This window comes from Hermetia illucens, chromosome 6, assembly GCF_905115235.1.
Source record: "Hermetia illucens chromosome 6, iHerIll2.2.curated.20191125, whole genome shotgun sequence".
Lineage (NCBI taxonomy): Eukaryota > Metazoa > Arthropoda > Insecta > Diptera > Stratiomyidae > Hermetia > Hermetia illucens.
In genome coordinates, this window is record NC_051854.1 from 82632669 (window position 1) to 82650236 (window position 17568).

The window sequence follows — 17568 nt, forward strand, 5'->3', positions numbered from 1 at the left end:
AGCAATGGGTAGGGTTGACCAGGAGGTGAAACAGCGAGCTTACAAGGAAGCCCGAAGAAACCTGAAGCTGGCTGTACAGGGACTCTTAAAGCAACTCTGCACAGAGGCAGATATAGACCCATGGGGAAACGCCTATAGGGTTGTAATGGGCAGATTTAAAGGTCAGGCAGCTCCACAAATTACATGACCCGATCTCCTACTGAAAATCGTTCAGGGTTTGTTCCCTCAGGAGAATACAAGGGGTTACAGTCTACATACATATCTACATACATGTGGCTGTAATACCCCCAATAACGAAGGAAGAAGTACTGGAGATTTCCAATAGACTGGGAGACAACAAAGCGCCCGGGCTCGACGGCATACCAAACAAAGCCCTTAAGCTAGCCGTCAAGAGAGACATACATATTCGTAGAGTTGTTTGAAGCACGCTTGGCGGATGGGATCTTCCCTGAGATATGGAAAATCTGGTAAGCCCCCTGGTGAATCATCTTCCTACAGGCCTATATGTCTATTGAACACTATGAGTAAAATGTTGGAGAGAATAATCTACAACAGATTGCTCCGGGCTGTAAAAAGTCTGGGAGGCTTATCAGGCCAACAATTCGGCTTCCGTAAGGCCAGATCAACGGTCGACCCTATCACTGGTTTATCTGAAAATGCGATGCACAGAACGGGTGGCACTAGCAAGTATTGTGCTTTGATTAACCTTGTAAAGTGCATTCAAATCTACCAGTTGGAACCTTATAAGGAGGTAATTGGTGGCGATTGGTGTATCAAGTTACTTAACTGCGCTAGTCGACAGCTACTTAACAGATAGAAGGCTCTGGCACGACACAGACAATGGAATTAACAATACATTGTCTCCGCGGGTGTTCCACAGGGCTATGTGCTGGGACCGCTGTTGTGGAACATCATGAATAATGATGTCCTCAATGCCCCAGTTGTTAGTGAGGAAACAATAGTGGACTACGGCGATGGCATAGCGGCGATTGTTATTGCAAAAGATGTGGCTGAAAGATGCAGGTCCTGCACTCGCGGATGATAAAACAGAGGCGATGCTTATCACGAAGCGGCGTAAGGAAACCACTGCCCGCCCGAATCAGAATGATGAATTTCAAGTAACACAAAATGTTTGCACCAAGGCGTCCAATGTTGGCATCGCCCTGGCAAGGATGATGCCAAATGTTGGAGGCCGGCGATGCATTCGTACACTGATTAAAGCTAAAGTGGTGAGTTCTATACTGCTTTACGCAGCGCCAATTTGCTCAACTGCATTGCATACCGCATGCAATACTCAAAAGATGAGCGAGATGTATAGAAAGACCGCCCTATGAGTGTGCTGTGGTTATAGAATCGTCTCGGACGAAGCAGCCTATGCAGTAGCCGGAATGATGGAGATGAGATGGCACGTGTCTATGATGGACCGGATTCTTCCTCTGATCGGCAAATGAAAAACGCCGAAAGGGAGGAATCCATAAGCAGGTGGCAGCAACGGTGAGAACAGACAAAAAAGGGTTGATGGACCCACAGATTGATTCCCAGCATCAAGGCGTAGACGCAGAGAACGCATGGTGAGATAAACCATGATCTCACGCAGTTTCTCACGGGACATAGCGGTTACCGTAAGGTATAGGTTTAAACTGGGCAGCTCACCCAACTGTCTCACGCGACGATATTCCGGAGGACCCGGAGCATGTTTTCTTCCATTGTCCTAGATTCGCTGAGGAAAGGCAGAGTCTAGAGGAGATATTGGGAGGAACACTAGCACCGGAAAATATAATTGGAAAAATGCTTGCATGCCAGGAGAGCTGGAATACAGTGAACGACATGGTAGGACGGATTCAGTGCAGATTAAGACAGGTGGAGGAGGCGAGAAGGGCGCGTTTTACACAAAAACCTTAAAAAGTTCATGCCTAAAGCTTTCACTTTCCGGCTATGATTTGCTCACCACCTATTTCGCCTATTATCTGTACAGTTTTTGGGAAAATTTTGATATTTAACATGAAAATGTTGGACTTACATTCAGTGATGCGCCTGCAATTATATTTAATCTAGTATAAAACTTTCTATCTAGTATAAAACTGAATTTAGCTACGTATACAAAAAAAAAGAAACCGATAAATAACTTGTATAAAAGAAACAGGAAATAGTAGCTCCAATGAAGGCTTTACCGTTGTTCTTTAGTAAATGTTGACAATCACTACGAATTACTTGGTTAAAACAATTAACTCCTCCACAATACAACAGAATACATAACGGAAACGGAAAGTATTATCAGCACAATTAATAAATTGACGATAATCTTTATATTTCGATTATTGAATTTCCTTTCACAAACAGATACTGCTGGAAACGTCGCAATCGCAAATACCTCAACTATGTGAATTGCGACTTTCAAGTGCTTGGGTATTTCTCGGATCGAAGTTCATATTTCCTGTGTTTTTCCCTACTTCATTCAAGTATCTAAGCAAACTGCAATGATGTAACTTGATCGACAACCGGTAAAAAATGAAGCTGAATACTAAACTTAGATATTCGGAACGTATTTTCAACTTATAGAAGGCTGTCTTGGCCAAATGCATCGTCGTGGAAAATTGCCTAACGAATTAGCTCACACAAAAAAAAGGTTAATTATACCCAAAGCATAAGATCATGCTGGAGTAAAACATGAAAACATGTACATACTGGAGAAAAGTGTTGAATGGTCAATAAACTTTGGTGAGTTTGGTATCTCTCTAAAACCTGCTACTGCATGGACCAGTTCTCCTTGACCTCTAAGTAATGTTGCTGCTGATGCAATAAAAACTCGCCGGAGGAGGACCGATGAAACAGAATGTAATGTTTAGCTAACTGAGGAATTCCGATTTATGAGAGAAGTTATCAGAAGCAAATAGTCTTCGAATACTCACCGTGAGCTCCATAATCTCCATTATCGCCTGATTAAGAACAATTAGTGAAGCAGTAGAACCAACAAAGGATAAAATATGGATGAGAAGTTAACGTGGGACATAAAAATAATTGGCAGAAAAGTATGTAGCCATAACAAAACACTATAAACAAAAAAGTCGGGAAACCGGAAGATTGACGCTTCAGGTATAAAAGGTTTTGTGTTTCGCTATGTGAGGAGCATAACGCAGTTCTCCATTGGCTGATAGCATTGACCCGAGAGATTTAAATCTCTCAGTTCTGGACAGGTTACTGCCATTGCCAGAACTGAGCGTCAATGCTATTAACACGCATTAACGCAACCTGGATGAAGTGGTATTCCACAACTGCTGTTCTTTGTGATCGACGTATCAGCGCACGTCTCAAATCTAAAATTTACTGCAATGTCGCCCGTTTGCCGCTCTCTATAGTTCTGACCATTGGCCGACTATAAAAGACAATGAACGGTGTCTTGCGGTAATGGGGACGAAGATGTTGCATTGCACTGGTGGCGTGACACCTTTTGATCACGTCTGAAATGAGAATATCCGCGATCGATATGGGTTTGCACCGACCGTGGAAAAACTGCGAGTGAAGCGTTCTCGATGGTGTAGTCCCGTAATTCATGCTAACGAGAATTCAATTACCAATATTGGTCTGAACATCGAAGTCAATGGTAAGCGACCAGAAAGCCGGCCAAAACAACGGTGGCTTGATACGCTGGATGGGGATTTAAAGGCCTCGCGATTACATCTCAATCAGGCATTTCTTCTTTTTCTTCAGCCTTTGTCCCGTTCACAAGCGGGGTTGGCTCGTCGTGATCGGCTTCGCCATTTGGCTCTATCGAATGCCTGATCTGGGTGCAATCTCGAGGCTTTCAAATCCCCATCCAGCGTATCAAGCCACCGTTGCTTAGGTCTGCCTTTTGGTCGTTTACCATCGACTTCGATGTTCAGACCAATCTTTGCAAGTGAATTCTCGTTTGCACGAATTGCGTGACCATACCATCGAAGACGCCTCTCTCGTAACTTTTCCACGATCGGTGCAACCCCATAACGATCGCGGATATCCTCATTTCGGATGTGATCTAAACGTGTGACGCCACTAGTCCAACGTAGCATCTTCGTCTCCATTACCGCAAGACGCCGTTCATTGTCTTTTATGGTCGGCCAACACTCAGAACCATAGAGAGCGACTGGACGGACAACATTGCGGTAAATTTTAGATTTGAGACGTTCGTTGATACGTCGATCACAAAGGACACCAGTTGTGGAACGCCACTTCATCCAGGTTGCGTTAATGCGTGAAGCAATTTCATAACGCAGCTCTCCATTGGCTGATAGCGTTGACCCGAGGTATTTAAATCGCTCAGTTCTGGGCAGATCACTGCCGCCGACAGTGATTGTGCCTGTTTCATGGGGATCGGTCGTCAAAAATTCAGTTTTGTTTAAATTCAATCTGAGACCGTGTTGCATGAGGCGATCATTCCATTTTTGAACAAGTTGCTCGAGATCAACTCAAAATCTTCATGGTATGGGAAAGTAACCGGATCGGACGGTAATTTGACCATTCTGCTGGGCTACCTTTCTTTTTCCATATTGGAACAGTGGTACTTTCTTGCCAGTCAGATAGTGTTCTTCCTTCCTGAATAACCCGGTTAAAGAATTCACTGAGCCAGTGTTGGGTCCCAGCTCTTCGCTTTCCAGAGCTCAGATGCGATGTCGTCAGGTCCTGTTGCTTTCCCCGATTTCATTTGTTTTATTGCCTCCTCGACTTCAGTTGCGCTGACTGGTGGAACTGCTCCAAATGTCGGCAATGATTGTGGAAGTGGAGGATGAGCAAATTCTTCAGTTGAAATCTGCTCGAAGTATTCTCGCCATCTATCCGTTGCGGCTCGACGGTTGGTAAGCAAAGTACCGTTCTTGTCATTAACACAACAGAAGTGTTCGATATCCTGTGTGCGTTCACCACGGCTTTTAGCAAGTCGATACAGATCTCTCTCGCCATCCCGAGTGTCCAGTTTATCGTAAAGATTTTTGAAATGGTTTGCTCGGGTGACAGCGACCGCTTTCTTTGCTTCCCGGTTGGCATTCTTATAAATTTGCCAATTAGCAGGCGTTTTATCGTCGAGAAATTTGTGGTAGAGGCGTTTCTTTTCACGGACCTTCATTTCAACATCATCATTCCAAAGCCAAGTATCTCGGTTGATGTACCGCTTACCCGGCTTGGTGACCCCGAGGGTTGCAGAGGCCGCTTTGTGGATCGTGTCTTTCATTTGGTTCCATGATTCTTCCACATTCGTAATGGTTGGCAATCGTATGAGTGAGACCGCTTCTTCTTTCTTCTCACCAAATCGCCACCATTTAATGCGTGGCGGGCCAGTGCGTTCCTCACGCCGTTTTATCGGTGGCTTGATTCGCAGGACAGCAATCAACGGCCGATGTTGAGGTGCGATGGTCTCATAGGGAACGACTTTGCAATCAGTGACAGTGGTAAAATGTTGGCGTCTTATGAGAATATAGTCGATTTGCGTTTTATTGTTCCCACTATAAAATGTGGGAAGATGAGACAATCGTTTGATGAACCATGTATTCATCTCAATCAGGCATTTGATAAAATAAAATGGCGAAATCGATCACGACCAGCCGACCCCGCCTGTGAACGGCAAAAAGGCTGAAGAAAACGAAGATGTGAGGAGTGACGAGCGCATGACAGCTCCGTGTCAGATAGCTAAAAATTCCATTGATTTCTATTTTTTAGAAAGCTATTAAATAGCTATCATTTGATAGAAAGCCCGCTATTCATAATAGTCAACCTCGTACGCTTCACACTTTGAGTTTAATATTATTAGCAAATGCCAACAATTTAACCTAAACCAAATATAAAAAAGGGCAAGAGCAATTACATTTTTCTTGAATAGAATTTTAATATTTCACTCGAATTTCAATTATTCTCGTTAATTATGACGTCAGCATCTTATTTGCATGGCTTTGGAAGCAGTCAATTCGCGGGAAATTGCTAAGTTTGAACTGCTATAACTTTGGCGTTAATTGCCAGATTTCCATGAAATTTAGCACGTATATACGAAATATTGTCCTCTGTGCTGGTACAAAATCCTACTCCTAGGATGAATTTAAGGAGGGTTTTTCAATAAATTTCTAAAAGTTATTAATATATTGGGTTGGGGAAAAAGAAATGTCGTATTTTGTCAATAGATAGCGACACTTAAACATATCTTGTCTTGTACTTATCGCATCGGGTCATACTATACGGCGATTTGAAGATGACAATCTGTGCTACAAGTGTCTCTTTGACAGTGTTGTGGTCGTACGTTTCAGTCTCAAGTTATAGCATGTCAAAAATGGAGTCCATCAAGCAAAAAATTCGTCATATTTTACGTTTTTACTACCTGCGAGGTAAAAATGCAACGAAGGCGGCCGAAAAAATTTGTGAAGTTTATGGGCCTGATACTGTAACAATTCGTACAGCACAGCATTGGTTCGATCGATTTTGCTCTGGTGTAGTGGATGTCGAAAATACACCCCGTACTGGTAGGCCAATCGTCGTAGAAACCGATAAAATCATCGAAATCATCTAAGGAGACCGGCATGTGAGCATTTGCTCGATTGGCCAGGAACCATAAAACCGTTTGGAACCAACCCAATACTATTAGTAAATTTATTTGAGCAGATATCGGAATGGGACATATTTTGACGCCTCGATTCCATCTAAGTGCACCACCGTGATTTTTTTTCGGATTTTTAGGTTGGGTAGTTTCCGAGAATGAGTCCTGCCTTATTTTAAGTACGTACATTTTGACTCCTTACTCACGCACTTTGCAATTTTTTAAAAAATAATGTCAGTTTCGGAAAGTACAAATCTAGACTAGACTATATTCGGTGAAAAAATTTTTTGAATCCCTCCTTTGCACGTATGGGTCTCCCTTTAAACTCCACCTAAATTTATGCCCTTCGCTGTATGCGTGGGATTTCATAATTCCCATCTGTCCACCAAATTTCTTTCAGATCGGTTTAGCCGTTTTGGAGAAAAGTGCGTGTGACAGACAGATAGACAGACATTGAATTGAATAAGGTTTTGTTTTACACAAAACCTTAAAAAGAATAATTATCACCTGTAATTGACCAATTAATATTTACAATAAAAAGTTGGAAGCACCTTTGTTTTCACATCAAAGCTTCTTGCCTATAACTCAGGTAGATGCTTTTCCAGCTCATAGCATCGCAACACATGAAAAAGTTAGTCATTAAGTGGATTTACACATGTTACTTCTATAAATAACTTGCAACCAACCTGACCAACGTCTAACGAAAGTTCTGCTCCAAACGAACGACAAATGTAACTGAGTGTGTAATTTCAACTCCTTGATAATTATTAAAACATTGGATGGAAATACAATGAGTGGAAAACCTAGGAAAGTACTCATTTTACGGCGAAAGACGGTCTCGCGTCACGAATACTTGCTCTGGAATCAATTTGCAACGACACCTAAAACTCAATAAAACTGCTCGCCAAACTGCAGCATGATTCATTGTTATTTTAGAATTTAACGCACAATTTAACGATAAACTTCAGTAACAGGTGAGATATTAAAAGTAAGAAAAATTCAAATATTTGCTTTCTGATACCAGTTATATGACTCAGCTGAAGAACTCACTTCCGAATGCTGCAATGCAGATTCACTTAGCACCCTCTATTCACGTGCCATATAATATTTTCAGCGAAATGAAATCAAGAAATGACAAAGACAATCAAAATAAATAAATTTATAAATGAATACAAAATGCGGGTTTTCGACAAAACTATTAATAGCGCTAAAGAATAAAACAACATCAGAAAGTCAGGTACATGGCAGATCCACGGTTAACTCCGCCGTGTTATTTATATAGCATGCTGGTCGCAAGCCCAGGTAAAGGAGGTTCGAGGAACGTACAGTAAAACCAAAATAAAATCCAGAAATCAGGGAAAGAGATACATAAAGTATAGTTGGAGTTACTCGACTATGCCAAATCACCTGAACTTTCTTGGCGAGAGGTGCCACGACACGCCGACCAAGAAAATGCATTCAATGTTCTTAAAAATAACAAGTCGCTAAATCGAGACCTGGACGCTTCAGTTATGAAAGGTTTTGTGTATTTCTTATATAAAAAAATTTGGATGGACATTTGTTCCATTAGAACCTAGCACGAAAAATTAGGTTGTTGCACATGAAATGGTCGATTTGGCAATCAAGTGATGTTAGGTGCGATTTTGCTGTATCAAACCACCACCAGTTGGTGCTGTTGGTGTCGGATAATAAAGTATAAATACTCCTACGTTTAATCAAGGAGTGATTTCAGTTTTGACATCTTTGTGATAACAGTAAATAAAATGGAAAAAAGGATAGAAAAGAGGCAAGAACGTATACCTTTTCTTTATGAGTTCTACGTTCAGGCGACGTAAACCTTCAAAGTGAGCCACGTGGACATCCAGGATCATCGATTGACAACGACGAGCTCCGTTTGCTAGTCAAATCCAACACACGTCAGTCTGTGAGAGACATTGCAGAGAAACTGAGCGTTCACTATTCGACAGTTTCCCGACACTTGCAACAACTTGGAAAGGTGAAAAACTCGACAAATAGGTTCCGAATGCCCTTACGGAGCAAAACATGGCACTTCGAATGGAAATTTGCAGCTCTTTACTCTCCCGCAACAGAAGCGATAACTTTTTGCACAGAATAGTGACATGTGATGAAAAGTGGATATTATACTACAATCGTCGCCGATCAGCACAATGACCAGATGCTGATGAGCCACCGAAGCATGTGCCGAAACCGAACCTTAATCCGAAGAAGGTAATGGGGACTGTTTGGTGGTCTACAGCTGGAGTTATACACTATTCTTTTGTGGCACCTGGGGAAACGATAAATACACAGAAATACTGTGCTCAACTCGAGGAAATGCGCCAAAAATGGTGTATTCAACGGCCGAAATCAGTCAACAGAGATGGTGTGATACTCCTTCACGGCAATGCACGACCTCATGTATCCAGAACAACGGTTCAAAAGTTGAACGAATTGCAGTATGACACTCTGCTTCATCCACCATACTCACCGGACCTTTCGCCAACCAACTACCACTTTTTTGGCGGAAAAACAATTTAGCAATGAAGAGGCCGTAAAAATTCCCTTCGACGAGTTTATCAACACCCGAAAATTGGACTTCTACGAAACTGGCATACATGCTGTATCTCGCTGCGAGAAGTGTTTTGAATCGGCTGGCACCTATTTTGAGTAATTAAATAAATTTTTGTAAGCTTTACAGTCGTTTCAAATTTTAGTACCAAATCGGCTATTTCATGTGTAACAACCTAATATATGCATACGAGGTTACACAAATAATGAGACTGATTCCATAAAAACCGTATAATCAAAAATTATTATACAACTCTGTCTCATCCCCTTCATAGTAGTCCCCTTGGACAGCTATACAGCAATTCCAGCGCGTTTTCCACTTTTCGTAACATTTCTGGAACGATTCGAATAGGATGTCCGTGAGTACCCTTTTGCCTGCTCCTACTATAGAGCGTATAAAAAGGCAAGACGAAATACGAAGAAGAATTCTGTTTAACCAGGACAACGGGTCTGCTCCCAAAGTCGAACTTGCAACTATTACTTTTACGTATTATTGCAATAATAAACAAGTCGGGAAACCGGAAGCTTGACGCTTCAGGTATAAAAGGTTTTGTGTTTCCCTATGTGAGGAGCATAACGTAGTTCTCCATTGGTTTATAGCATTGACCCGAGATATTGAAATCCTTCAGTTCTGGGCAGGTTACTGCCATTGCCAGAACTGAGCGATTTAAGTATCTCGAAGGGCAGGTTACTTCCATTGCCAGAACTCAGCGATTTAAATATCTCGAGTCAACGCTATCAACCAATGGAGAACTGCGTAATGAAATTGTTTCACGCATTAATGCAACCTGGATGAAGTGGCATTCCCCAACTGGTGTTCTTTATGATCGACGTATCAGCGCACGTCCCAAATCTAAAATTTACTGCAATGTCGTCCCTCTGCCACTCTCTATAGTTCTGAGTGTTGGCCGACTATAAAGGACAATGAACGGCGTCTTGCGGTAATGGGGACGAAGATGTTGCATTACACTGGTGGCGTGACACGTTTTGATTACGTCTGAAATGAGAATATCCGCGACCGATTTGGGTTTGCATCGATCGTGGGAAAACTGCAAGAGAGGCGTTTTCGATGGTGTGGTCACGTAATTCACGCTAACGAGAATTCAACAACCAGCATTGATCAGAACATCGAAAGCAATGGTAAGCAACCAAAAAACCGGCCAAAACAACGGTGGCTTGATACGCTGGATGGGGATTTAAAGATCTCGCGATTACATCTTGATGAGGCATTTGATAAAATAGAATGACGAAACCGATCATCACGAGCCGACCCCGCTTGTGAACTGAAGGCTGAAGAAAAAGAAAAAGATGTGAGGAGCGACGAGTGCACGACAGCTCCGTGTAATATAGCTAAAAATTCCATTGCCCACTATTTTCTAGAAAGCGATTTAAATAAATCATTTGATGGAAAGCCCTGTGTTGATAATGGTCAACCTCATACGCTTCACGCTCTGAGTTTAATATTATTAGCGAATGAAAACAATTTAACCAACATCAAATATAAAAAAGGGCTAGGGAGAATTAGAATCTTCTTGAATGGAATTTTAATATTTCACTGGAATTTCAATTATTCTCGTTAATTATAACGTCAGCATCTTATTTGTATGGCTTAGGATGCTGTTAATTAGCACGAAATTGATAAGTTTGAACTGCTATAACTTTCCCACTAATAGTTGGATTTTCATAAAACCTGGCATGTGTATGCACGAGGCTGTCCTCTATGTCGGTGCACTTAGGATGAACTTAAGGGGAATTTTTTAGTCTATTTCTAAAAGTTTATGATATACTATTAGTAAATTTTTTGAGCAGATACCGGAATCGGACATCTCTCGAAGATTAGATTTCACATAAGTGTTTTACACAAAGCCTTAAAAAGGGCTGCAGATAAATAGATTCTTCATAAATGTGACTTTAATATTCCACGCGAATGTCAATTATTCCGGGTAATTATGACGTCAGCATCTGATTTGCATGGCTTTGGAAGCAGTAAACTCGCGCGAAATTGCTAAATTTGAACTGATATAACTTTGGCGTTAGTTGCCTGATTTCCATGAAATTTAGCGCATATACACGAAATATTGTCCTCTATGCTGGTACAGAATCCGCAAGTCCTAGGATGAATTTAAGGGGGGTTTTTCAGTAAATTTCTAAAAAGTAGTAATATACTATTAGTAAGTTTATTTGAGCAGATATCGGAATGGGACATATTTTGAGGCCTAGATTTCATCTAGGCGCACCACCCCGATTTTTTTCGGATTTTTAGGTTGGGTAGTTTCCGAAAATGAGTCCTGTCTCACTTCAAATGCGTACATTTTGACTCCTTACTCACGCACTTTGCAATTTATGCCAAAACTAATGTCAGTTTCGGAAAGTGCAGTGAGACCTTTCATTTGATACCCTACACAACTATATCCGGTGAAAAAATTTTTTGAATCCCCTTTTGCATGTATGGGGAGCCCCCCTTTAAACTCCACCTAAATTTATGCCACTCGCTGTATGCGTGGGATTTCATAGTTCCCATCTGTCCACCAAATTTCGTTTAGATCGGTTTAGCCGTTTTGGAGAAAAATGCGTGTGACAGACAGACAGACATTGAATCGATTTTAATAAGGTTTTGTTTTACACAAAACCTTAAAAATTACTTTTACTTCACGTAACTTATAGGTACAATTGAGTTTTAAATTTATTTTTTTATGATTTACTTTTCTACTTTACTTTTAAAATCACTTTTTTACTTTTACCCAACGCACACGTCCGTTCGGCCTGATGGTAGCCAAGTAAGAGAACGATTTTTTCTAGGACCTGTTGCCTCGACAAAACGGATTATTCACCGTTGACAATTGACTTAAAATGGATTCCTTTGACCACCGATTTTGTTCTAGGGAACAAAAAAAGTCGCAGGCTGACATATTGGGCGAATACGGCTAAATACTGGGACACGCTGAGGACGGTGTGGCAGGTGTGAAGGATCCAGTTACGAGCGATGTCTGGGCGCTCTCATTTTCGCAATCTTTCGAGTACTTGGCGATAGTAGACTTGATTTACGGTTTGCCCCGGTGGAACAAATTCTTTGTGGATGATTCGACAGCTATCAAAAAAGGTAGTAATCACCGTTTTCACCTTCGACTTGCTCATGCGTGCGGAGACAACATGTATTGTGGGCTTTGGCGTTTGGTTTCCGGATCGTATTAGAAAAACCAGCTCTTATCGCCTGTAATAACTCGATCAAGCAGCGTGGAATCGTTTTCCACTTGTTCCACACAGTCTTCTGCAACGGTCATTCGATGCTGCTTTTGCTCCTCAGAAAGGTTCTTTGGAACCATCTTTGCGCACAACTTGTTTATTCCGAAATCGCCGAAATCGGCGGTCAAAGGGTAGTATAGGTCTCAGGGCGAAACGTGGATTGGTTCCCACGATGAAGCGTTAAACCTGGGAAATGCCTGATAAACCAACACCAACAGCTCTACTACCAAACCCTATCTCCACCTCCACGTGGTGATCGCTGGGAGTTCTTTCTTTATGAAAAACCGCAGATGGAGAAGGATGAAGGCGAGTCTCCCGCGCCTAAAAACGGGACAAAATATACGAACTGGTCCTCCAAGTTGGGAGTTGGGGAGGGCTGACAACCCTACACGAAAAAAAGCCTCGGACCGGATGGATTTTACAATGACGAACTCGACGAACTACAACGGATTAACGATTTGCGCATTTTCTCATGGAACGTGCACTCCCTGTACAGAGCGAATGCTGCTGAGGAGCTAGCCGATACCCTGTCCTAATATAAGGCTAATATAACAGCGTTGCAAGAGATGCGATGGACCGGTTTCCTGGAGAAGAGTCGCTACACCATATATTATCACGACCATCCAATAAATCATGTACTCGGAGTAGGTTTCTTAGTCAGCCAAAAAATGAAACCTGCTGTTATCGGCTTTGAAAATATAAGCACTCTGCATTTGCGAGGCAAGTTTAGAAATATAAGCCCCATAAACGTTCACCCTCCTATAGAGGAGACCGCAGAGTCGGAGAAGGATACCTTCTACGAGGCAGTTTAGCGGACCCTCGAAGCTCGTCCCAAGTATGATATCAAAATCATACTTGGGGATTTCAACAGTTAAGTAGGAACGGAACCTGTAATCAGGCGATATGTTGGCTCCCATAGCTTACATAGGGGTACCAGTGATAACGGACTGCGGATTATTCAGTTAGCAATGTCACACGAAATATTATAGTTGTTAGAAGTACCTGGTTTGCGCGGAAAGCGGTCCACAAACATACGCGGGCCTCTCCAGACGGGACCACAATCAACCAAATTTACTACGATTGAACTCCGCCACCTCTCAACCTTGATGAATATCAGAACATATACGAGGGCCAATATAAACTCGACCATTATCTCGTTGGTATAGTGCTCCGAGCTTGAATTACGACACCACCTACAATCTCATCTGGCAATCAGGCCGAAATGGCGAAATGGATGCCGCAATAAAAGCAGTCAACAAAGACCCTGGAGATGAAGCATCAACAAATGATCTTCACAATCACCTGAAGAACGTTACCATTGATACGGCCACAAAGATACTTGGCCCCAGCCGCAAGAAAAGTCAGAACGACTGGTTTCACGATGAATGTAAGCTAGCAACGAAACGAAAGAATGCTGCATACCGAGTAATATTGCATTCTGAAATAACGCGGGCACGCGCAGAGACTTATCACGAACTCCGTCGAACAGAGAAGCGACTTCATAGACGAAAAAAGGAAGCCTGGGAGAACCAACAATTCCGTGAACTAGTACAGGGAGGGACAGGGAGCAATCACACCAGGCGCGGAAGTTTTACCAACAAGTCAGCAGAATGAAGCCCCACACACTTCGATGTTCATCCTGCCGAGGAAAAGAGCGAAATCTGATTTCCGACAGAATGGGCATATTGAAGCGATGGGTTGAGTATTTTGATGAACTGCTGAACAACCAAAATATCGGCGAGTTGGAGGTTCCGCTAACTGAACACGACGGATAAATACTGCCACCACCAAGTATAAAAGAAACAGTCCGTGCAATTCATATTTTTCGCTATCTTGCTAGGTCCGATAGCCTCATACGCCCAGAACAGCATTGGCCCATACCAAAGAGGCTTTACTCCAAGCAAATCAGCAACAGATCAGATTTTCTCTGTGCGGCAAGCGATGGAAAAACTGTTGGAATATGGACATCAGTTGCACCATCTTTTCATTGAATTTAAAGCCGCCTATGAGAGCATAGCTAGGGTAAAACTGTACACGGCCATGAGAGGATTCGATATCCCGACGAAATTGATAAGACTGACTCGGCTGACCCTGATCAATGTACAAGGCCAGATAAAAGCAACAAGTTCACTCTCGAGACCATTCGACATCGACAACGGTCTACGATAAGGGGATGTCCTATCATGCGTCCTCTTCAACCTGGCCCTCGAGAAAGTGATCCGTAATGCTGAGGTAAATGCAAAGGGTACGATACTATTCAAGTCCATCCAACTACTGGCCTATCCTGACGATATCGACATTATGGGAAGAACGACCCGAGACGTACAAACTGCCTCATCCAGATCGAACAGGTGCCGATTGGCACGAGATCTTGGGCTGCACATTAATGAAGGCAAGACACAGTATATGGTGGCAGCTTCAGCACCAAAAACCAACCAACCAACAACATCAAACCACACTGGTCAAACGGTAAGAATAAAGATAAGAGAATACAACTTTGAGACCGTTGATAGTTTCTCCTATCTAGGGTCGAAAATTGTTGGCAGCCAACAGAGCCTAATTCAACTTACAAAAACTGTTCCACTCGAAACGTCTCACCATAGGGTCAAAGCGCTTACTGTACAAGACTATGATCTTGCCAGTCCTCATGTATACCTTATAGAATTGGGTTCTTAGCAAGAAGAATTGCGAACTCTTGGCTTCGTTCGAGAGAAGAATCCTCCGAAGAATTTTCGGCCCCCTGCATGAGGATGGACGATTCCGTAGTCTACATAACGACGAAATCTATGAGCGTTCCCACGACCGTCTGGTTGTGGATAAAATCCGGCTCAACAGGTTACTATGGGCGGGTCACTTAATCTGTATGGATGAGGATGATCCAGCCCGGAAAGTATATAAGGGTAATATCTATGGTACAAAAAGAAGACGAGGCAGACCCTGCCGAAGATGGATCGATGGTGTAGGTCAGGACGAAAGACAGCTTTTAGGGATATCAAATTGGTGGACCTCGGCGCAAAACCAGGGTATCTGGAGTTCCTTATTAAGGCAGACCTAGGCCGGATACTGGTTGTTGCGCCGTTGATGATGATGCAAGTTTATTTGAGAAGATATCGGAATGGGACATATTTTGAGCCCTAGATTTCATCTAAGCCTGATTTTTTTCAGATTTTTGGGTTGGATAGTTTACGAAAATGAGTCCTGCCTCACTTTAAGTGCGCACATATTACTCGCTCACGGCCAAAACTAATGTCAGTTTCAGAAAGTACTAATCGAGACCTTCCATTTGATACACTACACAATTATATCCCTTTGCATATATGGAGAGCCCCCCTTTAAACTCCTAACCTTCAGGATGTGAATTGCAGACAATCATATTGCAACCAAATTTTCAAACAATAAAAAACGTAGCTGATGTGCCAGTTGGGAACAACATTTTCAAAAGTTAAAAAAATTGAAATTAGGCCAATAAGCGAAATTGTTCTGGACGAAGTGCCTGCCATGATAATCAAGAACTACCCACCAGATGTGCGCATACAAATCACTTGTGCACTGGAAGAAGTGTAATATTCACTTGTACATAAAAAGAAATAGGAATTGTTTTGGAGAATTCTATGCGTTGGAATAATTCATGGTTTTATGAAGATTCTTGTATCTGTGATTCCTGAGATCCATTTCATAATTTTTACATGAGCATTTGCCGCCCAGTCTCAATAGGTTTAAATAAGTGAAAACTGAGGAGAAATTTTCCTTAAATTAATCCTAGAGACACCGTTAAAAAAAATCTGCGGATCTTAGCCTGTACACAGCAGATAAGGGAATGAACGGAAAGTTTTTTTTTGTAGACCGGCAAAACACAAGCGGATTTTTATCCTATCAAGTAAGCTCTTGTGGAAAATATTCCCTTTCGGAATGGGATGAACTTGACACCAGCAGCGGCTGTTTCTACTAAAAGGGTTATAGGTGGCCAGCGCCAGCATCACCAACTGGTAAATACCAGCACTCCAGAAGCAAGATTTACACGTCCGCCAAAGCAGAACCACCTTATCTTCTTGTGAACCGAGATTTGACCATGAACTCCGGCACTGTCACTTGCAGCGCTCAATATATTCACGTGCATTTTACTGACAGAACTGCATCCAGTCGAGACGCATGTGCATACCGGATGACGGTTTGAATTTCATTAGATCAATTTCCGCTCATATGAACACGGTAATAACGCTCAATTGAGAGCGGAAGATGATCGCAGTCCATTTAACCGAAAAACGCTAAGCAACAGCAATCTATCACGAGAAGCCAGCAATGTTGGGTCTCCAGTATTGACAAATTGGCTCAGCGACACTGCCACGCACATCACACACAACCGCACACGACACACACCGAGCGACACTTACTTGATAACTTCCTGACTACCGCTTCCTGCAATTACCACAAAAATCCAGTGAGGTCCCGGCCTGGGAGCGACGCCGGCTCATATAAATATCAACAAATTCAATTACTTCCAATTTACATGCACAATTGCAACAAAATCGCCACGACAACCTGACAAATCACAAACTTCACTAACTGGGGGGAATCCTTTGCATTGCCGAAGACGACAAAGGATCAGAGCGCGCACTGAGCAGGATGGGGAGAATTCGCGGTCCCGGTCGTTGGTTTATTTACTCGACATCGCGCCACCGGAAGGGTTCTAGTTTGAAGGCCGTTTCGAGGCTGCAAGGCGCCACACAAACGTAGGTGGCAATGGCGACAGATACAATGCACGGCGTGACGGTGCTCCCCAAGATTTTATTCAACTGACATTCACGTCACTGTCATTGGCCCCACAGACCCCACCTGTTCGTGCCGACTCGTGGACAAACCACGAGACCGGCCGATTGTGAAGTTGTGCTCTGTGGCACGGTGTAGCATGCAATTGTCAAGTTCGATTGCATGCGATACGGCACATATGCAGCCAACGACCGCAGTGATAAGATGGCGCTTTAAGATAGTAACGAACATTTTCAAAAACAGAAACTTAATATATTTATATTCTGTAAATTTGACAGGGAAAATGATTGAATTACCTGTTAATCAACCCATTTTAAATCAATCAACGAATATGCTTTTGGTCACGTCCTAAACGATTAAATTGAGATATATTTAGAGTCGGTTATTGTTGAATATTTCATTTTCTTCGTATTCTCTCCTATTTACAGTAAGCAAAATTG

The 17568-nt window shown here is 42.5% G+C and overlaps 1 protein-coding gene across 15 annotated transcripts in view; it reads right to left on the reverse strand.

Annotated features, from left to right (window-relative positions):
- LOC119658610 (protein Malvolio) overlaps positions 1 to 17173 on the reverse strand; it is an 84728-nt gene extending 67555 nt beyond the window's left edge. For 8 of the 15 annotated variants that reach the window (XR_005250252.1, XR_005250254.1, XR_005250249.1 and 5 more), the window contains exon 1: positions 16753 to 17173. The gene's annotated coding sequence lies outside the window, so the exon portion shown is untranslated. The remainder of the gene's footprint in view (positions 1 to 16752) is intronic. The other 7 variants (XR_005250258.1, XR_005250256.1, XR_005250259.1 and 4 more) reach the window with 1 other exon arrangement.
- Positions 17174 to 17568: the final 395 nt, after the last annotated feature.